The following is a 12,378-nucleotide window of genomic DNA, read 5'->3' as shown; positions in this document are numbered from 1 at the left end:
ACTGCCACTACAGATCCCTCTGACCCTCGCACTGAACTTGCATATTTCTCAGTTTCTTGGTCACCCCTCATGCCATCTTTGAACTCATCTCATCCATGAGACCCACCACCTGTTCCCCCGATTCTCTTCGCATGAAACTGCTGACCACACACCCTCCCTACCTGGTCCCAGTTTTGGACGATCTTTGCTGACAGTTCTCTCTTTTCTGATACTGTTTCTTTCTCCTATCTGCCAAGTTAGCCCATCTCCTCAAAGAAAATCAACCCTTGAGCCCACCTTCCTTGCAAACTGCCACCCATATCCTTATTTTCCTTTTCAAAGTCCTTCATTTTGTCATTGTCTCCCAAATCTGTGCCCATATGTTCCAGAACTCCCATGTTTGAAAACCTCCACAACAATCCCCCAGTCAGGTTTCCATTACTGCCTCAGCACTGAAAATGCTTTTACCAAAGTCAAATTATGTACTGTCTGTGACTGTGACAAAGGTAACTTTTTCCTCTTGATCTTTCCCAATCTGTCAGCTCTGGAATTCCCTCCATAAATTTCCGTGCTCCTCTCTCTTGCTTCCTTTAACATACTTCTTAAAACCCTCTGGCTGTCTGCCAGAATAACACTCGTGTAGTTTGGTGTCCAATTTTACTTCATAATGGCTCTCCGAAAGAGCTTGGGATGTTGCATTGAATTAAAGGCACTGAAGTTGTTGTTTGGAATCCATATTTATTTTGTTAAAATAGTATGAATAAATTTAAATTAATAATTTTTATGCACACTGGAGCAGCAGTATGCCTTTTGTAACATTAGTTGTGTATGCTGATTTTATGCCCATGGCCATGAAATTCTGCATGAACATTTTATATAGAGCACATAAATTGCACACTGCTTTTATCCCTTTGCCACCACCTACTAAATAGGTAATTCAGTCCTGAGGGAATGTTATCCAATTTTGGAAATCAGGGCATTGTTATTAAAATAGAAAAAGTGATTATTAATGAATAGAAATCCCAAATACACTAGGGGACTTTGTTCTATAGATTTTTTTTGTTAACCTTGTGTCCACTGGACTCACTTACAATAACAATTTTACAGTTGGAAATGATGGTCGCGATCTACCGGCCTTGTCGCACCCGACTCGGGACCTGAAACCTTACGAGATCTTGCGAGGCATCGTGATCTGGATATCGCCTTCAATGGGCATGATCCAGATTTTCATATTCAAATGAGTAGTTCATCTCGCTTGAATATATCTGCGCAGGAGTTAGGCTTTGTCTAACCTGCCGTGGTACCGTTTAGCACTGGTTTCCACAAACATGGACCAGGCATAATGGCACTGGGAGGGGGGTTCGCCCAGGCGATAGGAAGACCCTGGGTGGTCGGGCTCTGGACAGGATGGTACCCTGACACTCCTAATGCCATCTGGGTGCCCAAGTGGCACTGCCAGGGTGCACAAGTGACACTGCTAGGCTGACATGGGCATTGCGAGGCTGGGTGTGCCAAGGTGCCAGGTTCTGTGCCAGGGATTGGCTCCAGAGGTGCCCTGTCATATTGAGATGCAGGAGGGGGGAGTTGAGGTGTTAGAGGACCCCTAATTGGTAAGTTGGGACATTTTTAGGGTGGTGGGGGAAGGGCAGCAGGGGATCTGGAGACAGTGGTGTGGAATCGAGATATCTGGGCACCATTTAAAAAATGGTGCCGCGATCTCTTCCTGCAATGGCGAGCTGAGCTCCTCCGTGCAGGAAATTAATCTCAGTGCGGCCGTTTAATAGCAGGATCGCTCTCAACGCTTCAAGCACGGGGAAACATCCCGCTAAACACGTTGAAAACGGGACTCTTTTTGTTCATTAAATCGTGCCAATTGTTTTAGTTACAGTCACTCCACTCAAAGTAATCCATTATTGTACATGAAGTACTTTAATATTTTTGGAAACTGCACTATATTTTAATTCCGGTGACATGGAGGTTGCTAGCTAGAAGAAGAAATAAGATTGGTACGATTTAATCACATTGTGACTGGTACGGATCTGGTCACACTCATTAAATAGCGGGAAAGGCCAAAAGTGAGATTTGCGCCGGGCGTGTTTCAGTTTGCCATCTAACCGGTCCGTTCCTGCTGTCGATTTCCGGATCAAACCCAAATATGGCGAGGATATCATTAACCCCAATTTGCATTAATTTCAATGTCATTAGCGAGATTGACGTCGAAAGTAACGGCCTCTCGGGAATTAACCGGCTACCCAACGAGAAGTCACATGGGTATTGTATCGTACTCTTTTTTTTTTTAAAAACATGAAGCTGATGCAATGGCTGCTGAAGGGAACTGAGTTCAGTAAACATTTGCATTTTCAGATGTGCAGCTTGAGGGCAATGGAGGGGGAGGGGAGGAGACTGGGATCCAGCAGACCTCTGACTGCTGACTTCCCTTGGATGTTCCTGCATCCACCATCAGCGACTGTGTGTTGCCCACCAGATTGTGCCCTGAAAACCTATCCACTAATGTCGCTCACTGTGTGTCTCTCTGCTGGTGGAAGGTGGGGTTTATAGTGGTGACGCCTTGCTGGTGGTCTCCTCTGACCTCTCCTCTGAAGTGGTTTCCTGGGTGGCAGGAGAGGGGGACAAATCCGGATGGCCCGGCCCCATCAGATGGAGATCCTGCGAGATGATGGATATGTGGTCAGTGAGAGGGAAGGATCATTTAGCCTGACATGAACAACTCACTTGAGACAGGTCATCTGGGTGAAGGGACAGTGGGTATTTACCTCTGTGGCACAGGCCAACTCCGCTGTCAGTGACTACTCTCTCCTCGAGCAACCCCTTGATTTCCAGGGGCTGAGGACTTTGATCTCTGGAACCCATCCTCCCTGGGCATTGTGAGCCACACGCTTGATGGATTGGAGGGAGCCTATAGCAGGTGGCTTGTGTGGACACCGCAACTGGATATGAAGGGGTTGTGCTGGTGGGTGCCAGGGGGTGCTGAGGAACCAGCACGAAGATAGAATGTGGGAAGGGTGCGAAGTGTCAGCTAGTGATTTGTTTGTGGTGGGGGTGGAGGAATCGATGCCAGGAGAGAGATGGTAACTTACCCTCTTATCTTGGTGGAGGGTGTTGGTGATCTACCGATATGGCGCGCTGGTGCACCTTGTGGTGCTGCCCGTACTGACAGCCACTGTCACTTCCTACCAAACTCCAACACCCTCAGGGGGAATAGACTGCCCTATCTCTCACTGGTGTTGAGGAACCTGGCCAGGTTGGCATCGCCAAAGCCAGGAGCAGGTCTGCATGTGTTGACTGGGAGTGAGTGGTGAGCGAGCAATTAAAAATAAATCCCCTAATTAGCGGCGAGATGCTGAGGAGGAAGTCTGAAGAATCAGATGGCAAAACATCAATAATTGCAAGAATGGTGGCTCATTTTCGGCACCAAGTGCCATTGAATACAGGCCGCAATATTGGCACTGCAGGCTTCGAGGAACACCCCTCCAATCGTGACCAAAATGACACTTCAAAATGTTTCTATTAATGTGTCTAAAATGATGGTGTGTAACTTGGAGAGAACTTCGAAATGGTGATGCTCCCATGCACCTGTTGCCCTTGTCCTTTTAGACGCCGTGTTAGGGGTTTGTGAGTGTGATATAATGAAATTATTTATATTCCTTGGTTTGTTCGATACTTTCCTATAGTTGTCATGATGTACTGAAATGTTCTAAATTTTTGGTTTTTTGATTTTCCATGAGGAAGATCGCAAACCGAGCGGAATAGTACATTGGAGCATGCAATTGATTTACATGCCTCCAGCCAGCCACAGGTGCCAAACGGGACTCAAATGCAACCCACCACTTGTGTGAGGGGAGGAAACCAAGTAGCAATGCATAAGGGCTCACATTTTGGCAGAGACTCGATGGGCTGAATGGCTTCCTTCTGTGTTGTACTGTTCTAATCTCTTCATTGCGAGAACATGCTGTCCCCACATTGAGTAGATGAAACTTTGGGGATTGTGTGAACACGGATAGTTGGTAATGAACCCAAATGTCTTGTATTCCTCCTTCTGTCTCCACCAAACTATAAATGTGCACATTGTTTGAGTAGCCTATAGGGTTTGCTTTCAAGAACTCGGTGTATGTCATAGGACCCCAGTTTGAACATTACAAATGGCCTCCTGCCTGAACAGACATAAGCACACATTGCAGAACCCTGCACAAGAGGATAGTGGCTGGAATTTCAGCATAATAAGGCATAGGTGATGGGTCACTATTTGTTTAATTTATGTTGGTTGCCGTGGGTTAAAATTGAAGGTGGGAGTGCAGGTTTAAAAAGGCCACAGAGGAAAATGGGACTCTGGGTTTTTTGTGTTAGATTATTAAATTTTTAAAAACCTACATTGAATCGACCACTATTGTTAGTATTTTATGCAGCTTCTTTTGGGACAGTAAAGGTAAAGTCGCCAGAGTCCCAGATGACCATAAACTGCTTTCCCCTTGGTGGTGGGATTAACCTGAGGATCACTACACCTCAGGTGAGGGCAAGGTTGAGAAGGTGGGCCTTCATGAACAATCTCAGCAGGTACAGGAATTGAACCCGCGCTGCTGGCCTTGCTCTGCATCACAAACCAGCTATCTCGCCAAGTACAAGAGCAATGAAAAGCATGCAGGAAAAATGAGTAACCTTTTGTTAGATATCAGTGAATATAGTTATGAAGAAACAGTATTTTCATTGGAATGGAGAAGGTTAACAGGGCATAGAAGTTTTCAGAGTTCTGAAAGCTTTTAAATAGATTAGGAGTGAAATGTTTTCATTGTGAATCAGTAACCAGCAGTCAAAGATTCAGGATCATCATTAGAAACATGATAGGAGCATGTTATAACACTGTTGCTTCACAGCGCCAGGGAACTGGGTTTGATTCCCGGCTTGGGTCACTGTCTGTGCGGAGTCTGCACGTTCTCCCCGTGTATGCGTGGGTTTCCTCCGGGTGCTCCGGTTTCCTCCCACAGGTCCCGATAGATGTGCTTCTTAGCTGAATTGGACATTCTGAATTCCCCCTCGGTGTACCCGAACAGGCGTCGGAGTGTGGTGACTAGGGGATTTTCACAGTAACTTTGTTGCAGTATTAATGTAAGCCTACTTGTGATAATAAAGATTATTATTATTTTTTAAAAACCAAGGCGTTATTAGTGAATATAATGCTTCATGACAAGTATCCATTAAGGTGGAGACTTCACTGTCTTTTGAAGGGAAGTGGATAAGTGTTTAGCAAGGAAGCATGTACAATTATATTGAGACATGTAGAAAAAGTGAACTGCAGTTGTTTGCTCTGGCACCAACATATTGTACAGCATGGTGGGACAGTGGTTAGCACTGCTGCTGCTTCACAGAACCAGGGACCTGGGTTTGATTCTGGACTTGGGTGACTGTCTATAGTTTCTATGTTCTCCCTGTGCTGCCTGGGTTTCCTCCAGCTGCTCTGGTTTCTCCCCACAGTCCAAAGATGTGCAAGTTAGGTGGATTGGCCATGCTAAATTGCCCTTTCTTGTCCGAAGGTTTGGTGTGGTTATGGGGATAGGGCCTCGGTTAGGCTGCTCTTTCTGATGGTCAGTGCAGACTCAGTGTGCCTAATGGCCTCCTTCTGCACTTTTGGGATTCTGATTGTGCTGTCATGATGCAAAGTTAGTAGTAGAAATTTTGGTTCATATTTGGTTTTTTTGTTTGTGTGCATGCAGATGTGTACTCTGTTCGCAATGATCAAACTATGAACTAATCTCAGTGTTTCAATTTAAAACAGAATTTTTATTTGTCGATGTCCTGAAACTAAATGAAGTATTTGAAGATTGTGAACCTGTTCTTTTTCGAAAAAGGAACTGATGTAATTTATGAATGCTGGCGTACTTTTAGACAAACTACAATAATCCTAGTTCTATCCTTACCTGTAGGAGTGGGCAGATACCTAGATCTGCATGTTTATAGGGTGGCACGGTAGCACAGTGGTTAACACTGTTGCTTCACAGCCCCAGGGTCCCAGGTTCAATTCCCACTTGGGTTGCTTATCTATATGGAACATAGAACAGTACAGCACAGAACAGGCCCTTCGGCCCTCGATGTTGTGCCGAACAATGATCACCCTACTCAAACCCACGTATCCACCCTATATCCATAACCCAACAACCCCCCTCCCCTTAACCTTACTTTTTAGGACACTACGGGCAATTTAGCATGGCCAATCCACCTAACCCGCACATCTTTGGACTGTGGGAAGAAACCGGAGCACCCGGAGGAAACTCACGCACACACGGGGAGGACGTGCAGACTCCACACAGACAGTGACCCAGCCAGGAATCGAACCTGGGACCCTGGAGCTGTGAAGCATTTATGCTAACCACCATGCTACCGTGCTGCCACTAAGTGCTGCCACTAAGAGTCTGCATGTTCTCCCCGTGTCTGCATGGGTTTCCTCCGGGTGCTCGAGTTTCCTCCCACAAGTCTCGAAAGACATGTTGATTAGGTGAATTCGACATTCAGAATTCTCCCTATGTGTACCCGAACAGGCGCCGGAATATGGTGACTAGGAGATTTTCACAGTAACTTCATTGCCGTTAATGTAAGCCTACTTGTGACTCTAATAAAGATTATTAATAATTATTATATTTAAATATGCAGTGCCATTTCTTGTATTCCAATCTCAATAGCTTAATATTTCCCAATTTCTGCAGTCCTTTCCAGTCCCGCAAATCTCCGAAAACTGCAGCCATCTTACTCCTGGCCTCTTGAGTATCGCTAACTTTAACCACAGTAAAATTGGTGGCTGTGCATTCAGTTACTTCGATCCTAAATTCTCGAACTCCCTCCTTCCATTTTTCTGGCTCTCTACTTTGCTTTCTTCTTAAGACAACCCTTAAAATCTGTCTCTTTGACCAAATTTTTGGGCATCTGACCTAATATCTCCTTTCATAACAGGTACTCTTGTGAAGCCTTGTGACATTTTATTGTGTTAAAGGTGCTCTATAATACAAGGTGTTGTCGTCGTCGTCGGCATCTGCGTCTGTCTGAACCTTGAGTGGCCATTGGACCCTCACTGGATGGTGATCCATTAGGTGGACAGAATAGAAAGGGAGAAACTCTTGGGAGAAAGGATTGAGAACCAAGAGCACTGATTGAAGGTGATTGGCAAAAGAAGTAACACTACATGATGCACTCCCTGGGAACGTTGTGGAGGCGGATTCAATCATCGCTTTTGAAAGACAATTAGATAATTAAGCTAAGCCCTGAAAATTTCTTCAGGATTCTACGTTCCTGGAACACATAGAACAAGATGCATGATTAGACCGTGGGGGGGTGGGGAGGAGTGAGAGGGGGGAGTGATAGTGGGTGTGGGGGGGAGTGAGAGTGGGGGTGAGGGCGGTGTGAAGTGGTGACGTTGACATCGAGGCAGGATACGTGGACTTCCACGGTAGCAGAACTGGCACGACACCTGGACAGATTCAGTGACTGTTAAGGGGCTAGCACCAGCACCACGTGGAGCACAAACTATTCCAATGAGAAACTGTGCGGGATCCGCCAGGTTTGCCATTGACACTCAGGAGGCTAACGAGCTGCAGCCAACAAGATGGCAGCAAGATGCGTGTCCCCATGTTTTACAGACTCTGAGCTTGAGATCCTTCTGGACGCCATGGAGGAGAGGCAGGCCACCCTGTACCCCGGCCGGGGAAGGAGGCTGCTAGCCCTGCCTGGCAGCAGGTGGCAGAGTCCGGTCCAGGAAGAAACCGCATGACCTCCTCAGGGCGGCCAGGGTGAGTAGGCAGCACTGCCCCTGCCCCCCACCCCGATGTGGGCCACTGATTTCCCATCACAGCTGTCTCCAACATCCTCCACTATCCCAGAGGTACAGAGGCAATTCCCAGAGGAATTTGTCCAGTGAATCTTTGGTGCATTCCATATAGGGCAATTATGTCCAGCTTTGGGTTAGGAGAGAGAAACAGCATATACTCGGGTATAGATTCAACAATGCCCTGATTAAATTGTAGAGATATTTCTTTACTGTTGTCTTCCATCCCTTATTTTAAAAAGCTAACGTAGTATTTTCCTTTTTAATTGCTGGCCATTTGCCTTTGATTTATCTGCAAGGACACCCATATCATCCAGAATGCAAATTCTTCTGGTAGTTCAACATTCCAAAATATATCTTGCTTTTATATTTTTCCTACAAAAGTGGATAGCTTCACATTCTACCTTTATCACATTCCATCTGCTTTGTTCTTGTTCCTTCACCCAACCTGGCTCTGGACAGAATTCTCCCATCTGTCATGTGCGGCATGCTAACTTCTGTGATTAATGTATGCGGGCACCCAGATCCCCTTTTACCACAATATTCTGCAAGTTCTCTATTATGGTAATCTACTGCTTTTCTATTCTTCCTGTCAAAGTGGACAATGTCACAGTTTCACACGTTATCCTCCATCTGCCAATTTTCTGCCTACTCACAAAACCTATCTATATTCAGGGCAGCACGGTAGCATGGTGGTTAGCATAAATGCTTCACAGCTCCAGGGTCCCAGGTTCGATTCCCAGCTGGGTCACTGTCTGTGCGGAGTCTGCACGTCCTCCCCGTGTGTGCGTGGGTTTCCTCCGGGTGCTCCGGTTTCCTCCCACAGTCCAAAGATGTGCGGGTTAGGTGGATTGGCCATGCTAAATTGCCCGTAGTGTCCTAAAAAGTAAGGTTAAGGGGGGGGGTTGTTGGGTTACGGGTATAGGGTGGATACGTGGGTTTGAGTACTTGAGGGTGATCATGGCTCGGCACAACATCGAGGGCCGAAGGGCCTGTTCTGTGCTGTACTGTTCTATGTTCTATCCCTCTGCAGACTTTGTGGCCTATTCACAGCTTGCTCTCCTGCCTATCTTTACATTGTCATAAAAGTTGGCTACAATGTACTCAGTTCCTTCAACCAAGTCATTAATATAGATTGTAAACAATTGAGGCTCCAACCCTGATTCCTGTGGTACTCCGGTAGTTACAACATGAAAGTGAGTTATTTATCGCAACTTTGTTTCCTATTAGTACTACACTCCTGTATGCTTCACCCGATGCCTGCGTCTATGTATTTACATTGTGTATTTTATGTTTGCCCTATGTATTTTCTTTTCATGTATGGCATGACCTGTCCGAACTGTACGCAGAACAATATTTTTCACTGTACCTCGATACACGTGACATTAAACAAATCCATTCCAATCCAGTTAGCCAATTCTCTCTCTGAGTTAATATATTATCCCCAGCACCATGAACTCTTGTATTGTTTACCAGCCTTCTGTTGCACCTTATCAAATGCATTTTAGAAATCCAAATACCTCTGCATGTTTCCACTTTATCCATCTTAGGAGTTACAGCCTCCAAAAAGCAGGCTTGTTGAACATGACTTCCCTTACTCAAAACCATGTTGACTGTTCTTAATCATATTATGATTTTCCTAGTGTCCCATTACCATTTTGCTAATGAAATATTCAAGCAATTTTCTTACTACTGGTGTTAGGCTAATTGGTTTATCATTCCCCATATTCTCCCTTTCTCTTTTCTTAAGTATCCAGGTTATGTGTGCTTCTTTCTAATCCTGAGGAAGTGCTCCAGAAATTGGGGAATACATGAAGATGAAAACCATTATATCCACCATTTCTGCCGTCAGTTATTTTACATTCCGATGATGCAGGGTCATCTTCTCCTAATTGCAATAAAGATTGTCTACTTTTGACAAGCTCAGATCAGGAGTGTAATGGGAGTGCTCTCCGCTTGGCTGGATGAGTGGAGGCCCAGCAAGAAGTTTGACAACATCCAGGACAAATCCTGTTGATCGACACTCCATCCACCAAAGCTCACAAGTGGCAAAACTGTGTACCACAACTTGACAAAGCTTCTTCTGCAACACCTTCCAAACCTGTGACCTCTACCACCTAGACTGAAGAACAAGGACTGCATGGAAACACCACCCTCTGCTATTTTCAGTCCAAGCCAAACATCATCTGAGGTGACCTGCATCATCTGACTTGGTTCCTTCAATGTCACTTGGTCAAATTCATAGAACTCACCAACCCGGTATCCTGTGATGTCACTCTTTGATTTTTTTCATTAAATTTTTTTGCTGTTGATTTTTGAAGTTTCGGCCCCCAGCTCTCTTCTCTTGCATCTCTCCCCACATTGGCCAGGTCACCTTGTCTCTCTCTTCCTCAACTGCCCAGGTTACCTCACATCTCCCTTCAATGCCACCTCATCCTGCCCTTTTCCTCCAGGCTGCACTGTGCCTTTAGGCTGCCTTGCTCTGTCCTTCCTCATAATGCCCAGTGTCTTGGAACACATTGGAAACAGGAACACATTGTGCCATAGCGCCACCATTGGTGAAAGGCCTGCAACAGAGTTGCCCAGATTTTGGATCGAGGTGCTCAACTTTATTATAGAGAAAATAGGATGATAAACCTTCAGCCTCCACATGTGCACATTTCATAAATTCATGAGATATTGGAGCAGGATTAGGCCATTTGGCCCATCGAGTCTGCTCTGCCATTCAATCATGGCAGATCTTATCCTGGTCTTAGCTCCACTGTCCAGCCTGTTCTCCATAACCCTTCAATCCAATTAAAAATCTGTTTAATTCCTCAAATTTACTCACTGTCCCAGCATTCATTGAACTGGGAGAAGTAATTTCTCCTCCACTCCATTTTTAAGTTGCTATCTCTTATCCTAAGACAATGACCTCTTGTTCTAGAATGCCCCACAAAAGGAAGCATTCACTCCACATCTACTTTATCCATACCTTTTATCATCTCGCATACCTCAATTTGATCTCCCCTCATTCTTCTTGAACTCTAGAGAGTAAAGGCCTAAACTGTTCAATCTCTCTTCATATGACAAACCCCTCATCTCTGGAATCAATCTAGTGACCTTCCTCTGAACTTCTTCCAATGGCGCTTCATTTTTCCTTAAATAAGGGGACCAAAACTGTGCACAATACTCTAGGTGCGATCTCACCAATGTTTTGTACAGTTGCAATAACACTTCCTACCATTATACTCTATTCCTTCAGCTAGAAATGCCAACATCCTATTTGCTTTCTTTATTACCTGCTATATCTGCATGCTAGTTTACTGCGACTCATGAACAAGGGCCCCCAGATCCCTCTGCAACGGAGCATCCCAAAGTCTCTCCTCATTTAGATAACAAGTTGCCTTCCCATTTTCCGACCAAAATGCATGACCTCACACTCATTAAACTTCAACTGCCACATTTTGGCCTACTCTCTTTATATCCATTTGTAAGGTTCTACCTATCTATATCCATTTGTAAGGTTCTTATTTCCTCATTGCAACCTATTCTTATTTTGTCTGCAAAAATAAAACCTTCTATCCCAGTATCCAAGTCACTTATGTAGATTGTTAATAGCTGGGGCCCTAGTACCGCACCCTGTGACACCCCACTAGTTACATCTTGCCAGAAAAAGACCCATTTATCCCAACTCTGTCTTCTGTCTGTCAGCCAGTCTTCTATCCAAGCTAATAAATTACCCCTATTCCTATGTGATCTAATCTTGTGAATTGACCTTCTGTGCAGCACCTTATCAACATCTCCGGAAGTCCAGATACACTACATCTACGGGATCACCATTATCCACTTTGCTTGTTACAAGGAAATCTGTAAATTGCTGTCAGAGATACTTGGATCTCCACAGATGCATTGTAACAGTGTTCACTGAGATTTGATGCAATTTGGGATCTTTGGGTGCTTGCTCGCGAGAAAGCTATGACTGGTGCATTCAGGATTAAGTGAATGTTTAATTGCCTGATCATTACTGCCAAGCAACTCTTTTGACCTGAAAAAATAATTTTTAAGCTGTGGAATGTGCTTCTGCAGTGGTTGCTTAGTGTTGGTGATTTAATTTTTTTAAACTTTCGGGCTGTCTCTTTGATATCTCTCTCTCTTGGTTGCATCTGGTTTTTTTTGCAATATTTATCCTACTTTCTGTACAGTTAAAGTTGCTGATTAACAAGTAAAATCATCTGTACCTATCGATATCAATTTTGGTACAGGTGATTTTACCTTTTAAATTCAGTTACTGAGAATTACGATTGCCACAAACTTGCACTAATTCCTGTAGCTTTTATTGAGAATGTTGAACAATACATTTTCAATCACAGTGGCCAATCTGTGACGACTGTAGGTTGCTTAGAAGAGATCTGTGACTGAGAACTTCCTGTGTGCTTCACCGGGATTCTTTCTGTCATTGCGTATTTCTGCTTGCTTTCTTGTGCACTCCATGAGTGACTTTTCCAGGGGTTTTTAAACAGAATACAGGTTGTGAAAGAACAAGTGTACAATTCTCTCCTGAATATGGATTGGTTCATTGGGTGCTTAATCAC

General features: G+C 44.7%; 1 protein-coding gene across 3 annotated transcripts in view; it reads left to right on the top strand.

Moving 5' to 3' along the window:
* The window catches only part of ca8 (carbonic anhydrase VIII), a 107,705-nt gene that overhangs the window by 69,564 nt on the left and 25,763 nt on the right, over nt 1–12,378 (top strand). The window lies entirely within an intron of this gene.

Source organism: Scyliorhinus canicula, chromosome 10, assembly GCF_902713615.1.
Source record: "Scyliorhinus canicula chromosome 10, sScyCan1.1, whole genome shotgun sequence".
Taxonomy (NCBI): Eukaryota; Metazoa; Chordata; class Chondrichthyes; order Carcharhiniformes; family Scyliorhinidae; genus Scyliorhinus; species Scyliorhinus canicula.
The sequence above is the reverse complement of the archived record's forward strand: the minus strand, read 5'-3'. Positions and strand labels throughout refer to the sequence as shown.